At 48.5% G+C, this 14850-nt stretch overlaps 1 protein-coding gene across 2 annotated transcripts in view; it reads left to right on the forward strand.

The window, feature by feature from the left end:
* Positions 1–14850, forward strand: part of LOC140737329 (leucine-rich repeat and fibronectin type III domain-containing protein 1-like protein) — a 518600-nt gene that overhangs the window by 267246 nt on the left and 236504 nt on the right. Inside the window, exon 2 of one of the 2 annotated variants that reach the window (XM_073063761.1) lies at positions 11701–11883. The exons of the other annotated variant lie outside the window; for it this stretch is intronic. The gene's annotated coding sequence lies outside the window, so the exon portion shown is untranslated. The remainder of the gene's footprint in view (positions 1–11700; positions 11884–14850) is intronic. 2 annotated transcript variants of the gene reach the window in all.

Genomic DNA, 14850 nt, shown 5'->3' on the forward strand with positions numbered 1-14850 from the left:
CACCAGCCATCTCCTCCTTCTCAAACACATCAACCATCTCCTCCTTCTCCAAAACACCAGCCAGTTCCTCCTTCTCCAACACAGAGACCATTTCCTCTTTTTCCAATACACGGGTCTTCTCCTCCTTCTCCAACACACCAGCCTGTATCTCCTTCTCCAACACACCGACCATCTCCTACTTCTCCAACCCACCAACCATCTCCTCCTTCTCTAAACACCAACTGACTCCTCCCTCTGCAACACACCAGACTTCTCCTCCTTCTCCAACACAGCGACCATTTCCTCCTTCTCCAACACACGGGCCATCTCTTCCCTCTCCAGCACACCGGCCATTTCCCACATCTCCAGCACACCAACCATCTCCTCCCTCTCCAACGAGCCGACCATTTCCTCCATCTCCAACACACCGACCATCTCCTCCATCTCCAACACACCGACCACTTCCTCCTTCTCCATCAGACCAACCTTCTCCTCCTTCTACAAAACTCCGGCCATGTCATCCATCTCCCACACACCGTCCATGTCCTCTTTCTGAAATACACCTACCAAATCCTCTCTTTCCACCATACCGACCATCTCCTCCTTCTCCAACACACTGACAAACTCCTCCTTCTCCAACACATCGACTGTCTCCTACCTCTCCAACCCACTGACCATCTCCTCATTCTCTAAATACTAACCGACTGCTCTTTCTCCAACATACCGACTGTCTCCTACTTCTCCAACCCACTGACCATCTCCTCATTCTCTAAAACACCTGCCAGCACCTGCTTCTCCAACACACCAACTATCTCCTCCTTCTCTAACACACCCACCATCTCTTCCGTCTCCAACATGCTGACCATCTCCTCCTTCTCTAACACTTCAACCGTCTCCTACTTCTCCAACCCACCGACCATCTCCTCCTTCTCTAAATACTAACCGACTGCTCTTTCTCCAACACACCGACTAGCTTCTCCTTCTGCAGCACACTGACCATCTCCTCCTTCTACAAAACACCAGCCAGCTCCTCCTTCTCCAACATAGTGACCACTTCCTCTTTTTCCAAGATACGGGTCATCTCCTAATTCTCCAACCGACCGACCATCTCCTCCTTCTCCAACACACCAACGATCTCCCCCTTCTCCAAAACACCAGCCAGCCACTCCTTCTGTAACACAGTGATCATTTCCTCTTTTACCAAGACACTGGTCATTTCCTACTTCTCCAACACACCAACTATCTCCTCCTTCTCCAACACACTGACAAACTCCTCCTTCTCCAACACATTGTCCATCTCCTCTTTCTCAAACACAATGACCATCTCCTCCTTCTCCAACAAACAATCCAGCTCATCCTTCTCCAACACACCAACCATCTCCTATTTCTCGAACACACCATCCATCTGATCCCTATCCAACACACCAACCATCTGCTCCCTATCCAACACACCGGCCATGTCCTCCTTCTCCAAAATACCAGCCAGCATCTGCTTCTCCAACACACCAACTATCTCCTCCTTCTCCAGCACACTGACCATCTCTTCCATCTCCAACATACAGACCATCTCCTCTTTCTATAACACTTCGATTATGTCCTGCTTCTCCAATGCACTGGCCATCTACTCTTTCTCGAACACATCAACCGTCTCCTCCTTCTCCAAAACACCAGCAAGTTCCTCCTTCTCCAACACAGTGACCATTTCCTTTTTCCAAGACACGCACACTGGCTACTTCCTCCTTCTACAAAAACACCGACTGACTCCTCTTTCTCCAGCACATTGCCCATCTCCTCACTCTCCAACACACCGACCAACTCTTCCTTCTCCAATACAATGACTATGTCCTCCTTCTCCAACACATCAACCACCTCCTCCCTCTCAAACACACCGACCATTTCCTCCTTCTCCAACACACCAACCGGCTCCACCGTCTTCAACACACGAAACATCATCTCCTCCAACACATCGAGCATCTACTCTTTCTCCACCACACCGATCAACTCCTCCCTCTCCAACACACTGAACCTCTCCTCCTTCTCCAACACACCAACCATCACCTCCTTTTGCAACACACCGTCCATCTCCTAACTGTCCAACAAACTGACCATTTCGTCCTTCTCCAAACACACCGACTGACTCCTCCTTCTCCAGCACACCGACCATCTGCTCCATCTCCAACACACCGACCACCTCCACCTTCTCCATCAGACCATCCGTCTCCTCCTTCTCCAAAACACTGACAAACCGCTCCTTCTCCAACACATTGTCCATCTCCTCTTTCTCAAACACACCGACCATTTCCTCCTTCTCCAACAAACAAACCAGCTCATCCTTCTCCGCACAGTGACCATTTCCTCTTTTTCCAAGATACGGGTCATCTCCTACTTCTCCAACACACCAGCCAGCGTCTCCCTCTCCAACACACCAACTGTCTCCTACTTCTCCAACACACCAGCCAGCGTCTCCCTCTCCAACACACCAACTGTCTCCTACTTCTCAAACCCACCGACCATCTCATCCTTCTCTAAATACTAACCAACTCCTTCTTCTCCAACACACCAACGATCTCCCCCTTCTCCAAAACACCAGCCAGCTCCTCCTTCTCCAACACAGTGACCATTTCCTCTTTTTCCAAGACACAGGTCATCTCCTACTTCTCCAACACACCAGCCAGCATCTCCCTCTCGAACACACCGACTGTCTCCTACTTCTACAACCCACCGACCATCTCCTCCTTCTTTCAACGCCAACCGTCTCCTCTTTCTCCAACACACTGACAAACTCCTCCTTCTCCAACACTTCGACCGTCTCCTTCTTCTCCAACCCACCGACCATCTCCTCATTCTCTAAATACTAACCGACTGCTCTTTCTCCAACACACCGACTAGCTTCTCCTTCTCCAGCACACCAACCATCTCCTATTTCTCGAACACACCGACCATCTGCTCCCTATCCAACACTCCGGCCATGTTCTCCTTCTCCCACAAAGCGACCGTTTCCTCCTTCTTCAACAAACCGACCATCTCCTCCTTCTCCGCCCCTGCTTCTCCATCACACCAACTACCAACTACCAGCCATCTCCTCATTCTCCAACACACCGATCATCTCCTCCTTCTCCAGAACACCAACCATCTCTTCCATCTCCAACATACAGATCATCTCCTCGTTCTCCAACACTTCGACTATGTCCTGATTCTCCAATGCACTGACCATCTACTCTTTCTCGAACACATCAACAGTCTCCTACTTCTCCAACTCAGCAACCTGCGAATCCCTCTCCAACGCACCAGCCTTCTCCCACATTGTGTCCATTTCCTCCTTCTCTAACAAACCGACCGTCTCCTCCTTTTCCAAATCACCAGCCATCACCTGCTTCTGCAACACACCAACTCTCAACTAACAGCCATCTCCACATTCTCCAACACACCGATCATCTCCTCTTTCTCAGAACAACAGCCAGCACCTTCTTCTCCAACACACCAACTATCTCCTCCTTCTCCAGCACACCGACCATCTCTTCCATCTCCAACATACAGACCATCTCTTCCATCTCCAACATACAGACCATCTCCTCCTTCTCCAACACACCAAACATCTGCTCCCTATCCATCACACCGACCATCTCCTCCCTCTCAACACACCTACCATCTCCTCCTTCTCCAAATCACCAGCCTGCACCTGTATCTCCAACACACCAACTCTCAACTACCGGCGACCTCCTCATTCTCCAACACAACGATCATCTCCTCCTTCTCCAGAACACCAACCAGCACCTGCTTCTCCAACACACCAACTATCTCCTCCTTCTCCAGCACACCGACCATCTCTTCCATCTCCAACATACAGACCATCTCTTCCATCTCTAACATACAGAACATCTCCTCATTCTCCAACACTTCGACCATGTCCTGCTTCTCCAATGCACCGACCATCTACTGATTCTCGAACACATCAACTGTCTCCTCCTTCTCCAAAACACCAGACAGTGTCTCCTATCACCAACACACAGACCGTCTCCTACCTCTCCAATCCACCGACCACCTACTCCTTCTCTAAATACTAACCAACTCCCTCTTCGCCAACACACCAACTATCTCCTCCTTCTCCAGCACACCAACCATCTCTTCCATCTCCAACATACAGACCATCTCCTCGTTCTCCAACACTTTGACCATGTCCTGCTTCTCCAATGCACCGACCATCTACTCTTTCTCGAACACATCAACCGTGTCCTACTTCTCCAAAACACCAGCCAGCCCCTGCTTCTCCATCACACCAACTACCAACTACCAGCCATCTCCTCATTCTCCAACACACCGATCATCTCCTCCTTCCCCAGAACACCAACCATCTCTTCCATCTCCAACATACAGATCATCTCCTCGTTCTCCAACACTTCGACTATGTCCTGATTCTCCAATGCACTGACCATCTACTCTTTCTCGAACACATCAACAGTCTCCTACTTCTCCAACTCAGCAACCTGCGAATCCCTCTCCAACGCACCAACTATCTCCTAATTCTCCAAACCACTGACCATCTCCTTCTTCTACAAACACACCGACTGACTCCTCCTTCTCCAGCACACCAACCATCTCCTATTTCTCGAATACACCAACCATCTCCTCCCTCTCCAATGCACCAACTATCTCCTAATTCTTCAAACCACTGACCATCTCCTTCTTCTACAAACACACCAACCATCTCCTCCCTCTCCAACACACCAACCGGCTTATCCTTCAACAACAAACCAGCCATGTCCTCCTTCTCCCACATTGTGTCCATTTCCTCCTTCTCCAACAAACCGACCGTCTCCTCCTTTTCCAAATCACCAGCCATCACCTGCTTCTGCAACACACCAACTCTCAACTAACAGCCATCTCCACATTCTCCAACACACCGATCATCTCCTCTTTCTCCAGAACAACAGCCAGCACCTTCTTCTCCAATGCACCAACTATCTCCTCCTTCTCCAGCACACCGACCATCTCTTCCATCTCCAACATACAGACCATCTCTTCCATCTCCAACATACAGACCATCTCCTCGTTCTCCAACACTTCGACCATGTCCTGCTTCTCCAATGCACCGACCATCTACTGATTCTCGAACACATCAACTGTCTCCTCCTTCTCCAAAACACCAGACAGTGTCTCCTATCACCAACACACCGACCGTCTCCTACCTCTCCAATCCACTGACCACCTACTCCTTCTCTAAATACTAACCAACTCCCTCTTCGCCAACACACCAACTATCTCCTCCTTCTCCAGCACACCAACCATCTCTTCCATCTCCAACATACAGACCATCTCCTCATTCTCCAACACTTTGACCATGTCCTGCTTCTCCAATGCACCGACCATCTACTCTTTCTCGAACACATCAACCGTGTCCTACTTCTCCAAAACACCAGCCAGCTCCTCCTTCTCCAACACAGTGACCATTTCCTCTTTTTCCAAGACACTGGTCATCTCCTACTTATCCAACACACGAGCCAACGTCTCCCTCTCGAACACACCGACTGTCTCCTACATCTCCAACACACTGACCATCTTCTTCTTCTCCAAAACACCAGCCAGCTCCTCCTTCTTCCAACACAGTCATCATTTCCTCCTTTTCCAAGACACGGGCCATCTGCTCCTTCTTCATCACACTGGCTATTTCATCCTTCACCTACACACAGGCAATCTCCTCCTTCTACAAAATCCGACTGACTCCTCCTTTTCCTGCACACCAACCATCTCCTCCCTCTCCAACATACCGACCATTTCCTCCCTCTCCAACACACCGACCAACTCTTCCTTCTCCAACACACCAACCATCTTCTCCTTCACTAAAACACCGACCATCTCCTCCTTCTCCACTGCACCGCCCATCTCCTCCGCATCTAACACACTGATCATCTCCGACTTTTCCAACACACCAACGATCTTCTCCTTCACCAACACAGTGACCATTTCTTCCTTTTCTAGGACACGGGCCATCTCCTCCTTCTCCAACACACTGACAAGCTCCTCCTTCTCCAGCACTTCGACCATGTCCTTCTTCTCCAAAACACAGACTATCTTCTCCTTCTACAACACACCGACCATCTCCTCCTTCTCCAAAACACCAGCCAGCATCTTCCTCTCGAACACACCGACTGTCTCCTACTTCTCCAACCCACCGACCATCTCCTCCTTCTCTAAATACTAACCAACTCCTTCTTCTCCAACACACCAACGATCCCCCCCTTCTCCATCAGACCAACCGTCTCCTCCTTCCCCAACACTCCGGCCCTGTCTGCCTTCTCCAGCAAACCAACCATCTCCTCCTTCTCTAACTACCAGCCATCTCCTCATTCTCCAACACACCGATCATCTCCTCCTTCTCCAAAACATCAGCCAGCACGTGCTTCTCCAACACACCACTACCTCCTCCTTCTCCAACACACCGGCCATCTCCTCCCTCTCCAACACACAAAACATCTCTTCCTTCTCCAAACATACCAACTGTGTCCTCCATCTCAAAAACACCAGGCATCTCCCCCTTCTCCAACACACTGACAAACTCCTCATTCTCCAACACTTCGACCATATCCTGCTTCTCCAATGCACCGACCATCTCCTCTTTCTCGAACACACCAACCGTCTCCTCCTTCTCCAAACCACCAGCCAGCTCCTCCTTCTCCAACACAGTACAATTTCCTCTTTTTCCATGACATGGGTCATCGCCTCATTCTCCAACACACCAGCCAGTGTCTCCTTCTCCAACACACCGACTATCTTCTCCTTCTCCAACACATCAACCTTCTCCTCCTTCTCCAACACACCAGCCAGCTCCTGCTTCTCCTACACAGTGACCATTTCCTCCTTTTCCAAGACACGGGCATCTGCTCCCTCTCCAACACACCGACTATTTCCTCCTTCTCCTACACACCGACCATCTCATCCTTCTACAAACACACCGACTGACTCCTCCTTCTCCAGCACACTGACCATTACCTCCCTCTCCAACACACCGCCCATCTCTTCCCTCTCCAACACACCAACCATTTCCTCCCTCTCCAGCACACCAACCGGCACCTCCTTCTCCAACACAGTGACCATTTCCTCTTTTTCCAAGACACGAGTCATCTCCTACTTCTCCAACACATGAGCCAACGTCTCCCTCACCAACACACCGTCTGTCTCCTACATCTCCAACACACTGACCATCTTCTCCTTCTCCAACACACCAACGATCTCCTCCTTCTCCAACACAGTCATCGTTTCCTCCTTTTCCAAGACACGGGCATCTGCTCCCTCTCCAACACACCGACTATCTTCTCCTTCTCCAACACACCAACCTTCTCCTCCTTCTCCAACACACCAGCCAGCTCCTGCTTCTCCTACACAGTGACCATTTCCTCCTTTTCCAAGACACGGGCATCTGCTCCCTCTCCAACACACCGACTATTTCCTCCTTCTCCTACACACCGACCATCTCATCCTTCTACAAACACACCGACTGACTCCTCCTTCTCCAGCACACTGACCATTACCTCCCTCTCCAACACACCGCCCATCTCTTCCCTCTCTAACACACTGACCATTTCCTCCCTCTCCAGCACACCAACCGGCACCTCCTTCTCCAACACAGTGACCATTTCCTCTTTTTCCAAGACACTGGTCATCTCCTACTTCTCCAACACACGAGCCAACATCTCCCTCACCAACACACCGACTGTCTCCTACATCTCCAACACACTGACCATCTTCTCCTTCTCCAACACACCGACCATCTACTCCTTCTCCAACACACCAACGATCTCCTCCTTCTCCAAAACACCAGCCAGCTCCTCCTTCTTCCAACACAGTCATCATTTCCTCCTTTTCCAAGACACGGGCCATCTGCTCCCTCTTCATCACACTGGCTATTTCATCCTTCACCTACACACAGGCAATCTCCTCTTTCTACAAAATCCGACTGACTCCTCCTTTTCCTGCACACCAACCATCTTCTCCTTCACTAAAACACCGACCATCTCCTCCTTCTCCAAAACACTGACAAACTCCTTCTTCTACAACACTTTGACCATGTCCTGCTTGTCCAACACACTGACCATCTCCTCTTTCTCTAACACACCAACTGTCCCCTCCTTCTCCATCACACTGAACATCTCCTCCTTCTCCAAACACTCAGACTGTCTCTTCCTTCTCCAACACACTGGCCATCTCCTCCTCCTCCAACTCATTGACCATCTCCTCCTTCTTCATCACACCGACCATCTCCTCCCTCGCCAACACAGCGACCATCTCCTCCTTCTCCAACACACTGACAAACTCCTCCTTCTCCAACACTTTGACCATGTCCTGCTTCTCCAACGCACCGACCATCTCCTCTTTCTCGAACATACCAACCGTCTCCTCCTTCTCCAACACAGTGAACACATTGTCCTTTTCCCTGACACGGGCCATCTGCTCCCTCTCCAACACACTGGCTCTTTCCTCCTTCTCCTACACACCGACCATCTGTTCTCTCTCCAACACACCAACCAACTCCTCCTTCTCAAAACAGACCAAGTGACTCCTCCTTCTCCAACACACTGACCATCTCCTCATTCTCCATCAGACCAACCGTCTCCTCCTTCTCCATCAGACCAACCATCTCCTCCTTCTCCAACACTCCGGCCATGTGCTCCATCTCAAACACCAGCTGACTCCTCGTGCTCCAACATACCAACCATCTCCTCCTTCTCCATCACACTGACCATCTCCTCCCTCTCCAACACAGCAACCATCTCCTCCTCCAAAACACCAGGCATCTCTTCCTTCTCCAACACACTGACAAACTCCTCCTTCTCTAACACTTCAACCATGTCCTGCTTGTCCAACACACCGACCATCTCCTCTTTCTCGAACACACCAACCGTCTCCTCCTTCTCCATGCCTCCAGCCAGCTCCTCTTTCTCCAACACAGTGACCATTTCCTCTTTTTGCAAGACATGGGTCATCTCCTCCTTCTCCAACACACCAGCCAGCATCTGCTTCTCCAACACACCGACTATCTTCTCCTTCTCCTACACACCGACCAACTCCTCCCTCTCCAACATACCGACCATCTCCTCCCTCTCCAATACACTGACCAACTCCCCCTTCTCCAACACACTGACTAACTCCTCCTTCTCCAACACACTGACTAACTCCTCCTTCTCCAACACACTGACTAACTCCTCCTTCTCCAACACACTGACTAACTCCCCCTTCTCCAACACACTGACTAACTCCTCCTTCTCCAACACACTGACTAACTCCTCCTTCTCCAACACACCAGCCATCAGCTCCTTTTCCAACACACCAACCATCTCCTCCGACTCCAACAAACCGACCATCTCCTCCTTCTCAAGACTCACCAAGTGACTCCTCCTTCTCCAACACACCGACCACCTCCTCCTTCTCCAACACACCGTCCATGTGCTCCATCTAAAACACACCTACCAAATCCTCTCTCTCCAACACACTGACCATCTCTTCCTTCTCCAACACATCGACCATCTCTTCCTTCTCGAAAGCACCGCCAATCTCCTCCTTTTTCAGCACACCAGCCAGCACCTCCATCTCCAATACACCGACCATCTCCTCATTCTCCGACACGCCGACCCTCTGCTCCTTCTCCAAACACCAGCTGACTCCTCCTGCTCCAACACACCGACCATCTCCTCCCTCTCCAACACAGCGACCATCTCCTCCCTCTCCAACACAGCGACCATCTCCTCCTTCTCTAACACACCAGCCATGTCCTCCTTCTCCAACACACCGGCCATCTCCTCTTTCTCTAAAACACCGACCATCTTCTCCTTCTCCAAACACACTGACTGTCTCCTCCTTCTCTAACACATTGACCATCTTCTGCTTCTCCATCAGACCGACCATCTCCTCCCCCTCGAACACACCAACTATCTCTTCCTTCTCCAGCACACTGACCATCTACTCTTTCTGCAACACACTGACCATCTCCTTCTTCTCCAACACACCAACCATCTCGTCCTTCTGCAACATACTGATCAGCTTCTCCTTCTAGTGGATGACTCCAGCTGGTCAGTGCTGGTTACACGAGGCAGCCATTCCTTGCTCTCCATCTGGGAACCGCAATATATTACAGTTCTTCTCTGTGCTCACTTCCTAGACTCCTCCTCCTGGGTCTGTGTGCAATTATCACACTGGGGAGCTATTACAGAATGACAATGAGATGAATTATAGACACTGTGAAATGTTAAATACCACTCACAGTGTCAACATGAGTTATTAATAATCTGTTAACAATGGGCTAGAACAAGACAGTTTCATTTTAGAGTCTGTCGCTTGGCTGAGAGTCACTTAAACATGAACCGTAGAGTTCCAAAGTGAAACTGTGCGATTATTTGAATGAAGAAGTGCAAGAGAAGTCTATTCAGCCCATCAATCGTTTACACGCTACCTGAGAGAACAATCCAGTTAGTCCGAGCTTTTCCCTGTCGGCTGCTCATTACGCCACTGGCGTTTAGGGCAGCAATGAAGGTGTCCTATCTCTAGTGGTGTTCAAAGCTTCCTTGATCATGTAAGGAGTTCAGTTTTCATTATTGTCAGTCATGCAGGTCCCAGGTGAAGACTCAGGTATACCGTCACACTCAAATGTAGGAATATTTTTTGATGCTGTTTCCTTAATAGTTTTGTTTTACCAGGCCGGGTTGCTAGCCCTGAGCTGAACCCTGAACCTGGAGGACCGCTAGATGACTCTTACTCTGGCCTCTACTCTTTGACCTTCTTGGCACTGATGATCCTACTAAGAGCCAAAGCACAAGGTCCTGACTCCAGCCAACAGATCTCTCTAGGTCATTGAGGCACGCAAGCCTCTTCATGGAGGAGGCTCTTCCTTCACGCCCTGGAATAAATGTTTTTATCCAGCTGCCTGTTTAATTTGTTTCTGTTGCCATTTCTGGTAGAGTGTATACCATAAATCATAGAACATAGAACACATAACTTAGAAAATAGAACAAACAACGTAGGTCATAAAACATTACAGGACAGTATAGACCCTTCTGCCCACAATGTTGTGCCAATGTTTTAATCTGCTTTAAGATCAGTCTAACCCTTCCCTCCTACATAACCCTCCAGTTTTCTAACACCCATGTGCCTAGCTAAGATTTTTTAAAACACCCTGAATATACATGTTTACATCTACCACCATCCCTGACAGGGAGTTTCACAAATCCACCATTCTTTATGTAAAAATAAAATTTCTCTGACACCATTCCCCACCCCCCCCCCATACTTTTCTCCATAATATTAAAATTAGGCCCCCTCGTATCAGCCATTTCTGTTCTGGGAAGAAGTTTCTGTCTGTCCATTCGATCCAGATATCTGGCTCTCCACTCAGATACCAGATCAGAAAAAAGAGCTGAAAATTCTGGGGATTCAAGCAGCGTCTCTACAGGGTTAATGTTGCAAGTAAATGACCTTCCATCTCTCTGCTCTTTTTAACATCTCTGTTGTTTTCTTTGTACATTTCTATCTCTGCTTCCTCTGGATAGTTCCTACTCTGTGAGTCTAACCTCACCTCCTCTGATAAAACCCACAGCGACCTGCATTGTGGTGTCTGTGGTGGTAGACCTTCTCACTGATCTTGCTCTGACTTGCAGAGAATTGTAGGGAGAAAGGACTCTGGCTTAGGAGATCATCTCATTTATTCAAGCCTTCTTGCCCTCTTCTTTCCTCCAGGTGCCGCACAAAATGCCTGGCTAGCCTCCCAGAACCTGCCTTGGGTGGTTCCATGTAAGCCCAAATGGTAATCCTTGGCAATGCAGGGAGGACGCACCACAGATGGAATTGACACTCTGTCCCATAGGAGATCCTGGCTGGAAGTGAGGGCCGGGATTGGACTTTATTCAGCCCGGGGAGCAGGTGAGTGGAAGGTTTCAATGTCAATCAGATAGGTCACAGGGTACCTGATTGGGACCAGAAGGTCTTCAAACCCAGAGGAAGAATGTGGTAGGCCTGAAGAAGAGGTCCCACTCAAAATGTCAACTGTCCTTTTCCCTCTAACCTGCTGAGTTCCTCCAGCATCTCATTTTGTGAAAGAGAGGGGTCGCCTGACACCATCAACTTCAAGGAGCAACAATGGAGGAACGTGGAGATACTTGTAGGAAACCATACGCAAACCATTCAGCATGAGGATGTGAAATTCAACCTAATTGGAAACCAACCTGGCTTGAGCAGGAATTGATAACCATCATGTTATGAGTTGGTGGATTTTCTTGTTTGCAATGTATAGATTGGGTCACAAAAGTAGAGAAGCAGTCTGATTCCCTGGCGATCAGCTTCTGAGCAGTAATGGAATTCAGCGCCACTTAATTTCAATGCAATCTGTCTCAGAACTCCCCTGTAGTACAGACATCCCAGCAAATTTATGATCCATTTTACTTGAGAATGGATATCAAGTGCTGAAGCACAGAAAATAATTACAGAAGAAGAAAAAAGCAGGCACAATTATCAGAGCATTATAAAGTGCTTAAAGATGGCACAACATTCAGCCAGGCTGGACTGAAGCAGCTGGTGAGCAGATTAAGCGATTAGCATTTGTTAGAGTGACAGCTCAGGATATGGACAGTAAAAATTATAATATAAATTGCGGCATAATTATTCAAGAACCACAATTAAGAAAAGGCTTGTTCTACATTATCACTCTCATAAAACACAGCGTGTTATGGAGCAAATGTTCAGAAATGTGCTTTCATATGGGGCTTAACTTAGTGCTGCACATGCCAGGAAAACAGACTCACACCAGAAAAGTTCAAGCTCATTGTCCTTCAACCGTAATGACACTGAGATACTTCTTAGGGTGTGCTGGGACACATCAGAGGTGGAATCTGGGGGCATTGGGTGTTTCGGGACTTTGCACATCAAAAAATCTCACCCAAGCGACCCAGACAGGGGTGGCACATCCTGGTTCGCATCCCCACTTTCATCCCAGAAGCACTGGTCCATTGGTCACACATCTTGATCCATAGCCATCGGTAGGTGGGCTCACCAGACCCTGTCACGGTCCTGAGGGACTTGACTTTGCAGCCCCTGTAATATCAAGGAGAGAGCAGGTTCAGACAAGTGAGCATCAAACCAAACCGCTACACCCCAATTCAGATAAACACAATGTTGTTCTGGGCACAAGGTGCAAAATACTGGACATCTAGTCACACACAGTGCATATAGTTAGACACACAGTATAAAAAAACACAATGTACTCATACTCATAGGCCAGCTGCTGGTGTAGTGGCATCAGCTCTGGACTTCAAGGCAGATGGTCCTGAGTTCAAACCCAGCCGGCTCCCAACCTGGGCAGCAGCAGTATCTGCATGGAAGAAAGGCCCGGCAATCTACTACCAAATCTTTCCATGAAAACCCTATGGACCCCATGAGGTCATGAAGAGTCAGACTCAACTCAACAACTGAGCAACGACAAAGTCATAGTCCCAAAACACCAGAGTGAGTCACACACAGACCCTTTGTTCACACTCAGACCCTTTAGAAACACACAGACACTTTAGACACACACAGACCCTTTATTCACACACAACTCCTTTATTCACACGCAGCCTTTGTATTCAAACACAGCCCACTTAGTTACATGCAGATCCTTTAGTCACACGCAGCCCACTTAGTCACACACAGACCCTTTAGTCACACACAGCCCACTTAGTCACACACAGACCCTTTAGCCACACACAGCCCATTTAGTCACATGCAGACCCTTTAGTCACACACAGACCCGTTAGTCACCACAAGTATAGTCACATGCAAACCCTTCCATCATAGACAGCACATTTATTCAAACACAGCACATTTATTCACACACAGGCCTTTTAGTCACTCACAGACCTTTTAGTAACACGCAGAGCCTTTAGTCATACCCAGATGCTTTAGTTACATGTAGACCCTTTAGTAACATGCAGACTCACACAGAGAACTTGTATTCAAACACAGACCTTTTATTCAAACAGACCTTTCAATCAAACACAGTACATTTAGTCACTCACAGACCCTTTACTCACACACAGACCCTTTACTCACACACAGACCTTTTATTCAAACATGGTACATTTAGTCACATGCAGACCCGTTAGTCACACACAGACCTGTTGGTCATAGACAGCCCATTTGGTCATATGCAGCCCATTTAGTGACACGTGGCCCTTTAGTCACATGCAGATCCTTTATTAACACATAGACCTTTTAGTCACATGCAGATCCTTCAGTTACATGCAGTCCTTTTAGTAACACACAGACCTGTTAGTCACATGCAGACCCTTTACTCATAGACAGCCCATTTATTCAAACACGGTACATTTAGTCACATGCAGACCCTTTAGTCACACACAGACCTTTCAGTAAGACATAGACCCTTTAGTCATACACCAACCTGTTAATCACACACAGACGTTTTATTGAAACACAGCACATTTACTCACTTGCAGCCCATTTAGTCATATGTAGCCCATTTAGTCACATGCTGACCCTTTAGTAACATGCAGACCCTTTAGTCACACGCAGACCCTTTAATGACACACAGATCCTTTAGTCACACGCAGACCCTTTAGTAACATGCAGACCCTTTAGTCACACGGAGACCCTTTGGTCACATGCAGACCTTTTGTGATAGCCTATTTATTCAAACACAGCACATTTAGTCAGATGCAGCACATTTCATCTATCACAGCCCCTTGAGCTACATGCAGCCTCTTTAGTTAAATACAGTACCTTTAGTCACATGCAGGTCTTTAATCACACACAACCCCTTTAATCACACACAGCCCCTTTAGACACTTGCAGACCCTTTAGTCACAGACAGTCCATTTATTGAAACACAGCACATTT

Source organism: Hemitrygon akajei, chromosome 12 (assembly GCF_048418815.1).
Source record: "Hemitrygon akajei chromosome 12, sHemAka1.3, whole genome shotgun sequence".
NCBI lineage: Eukaryota > Metazoa > Chordata > Chondrichthyes > Myliobatiformes > Dasyatidae > Hemitrygon > Hemitrygon akajei.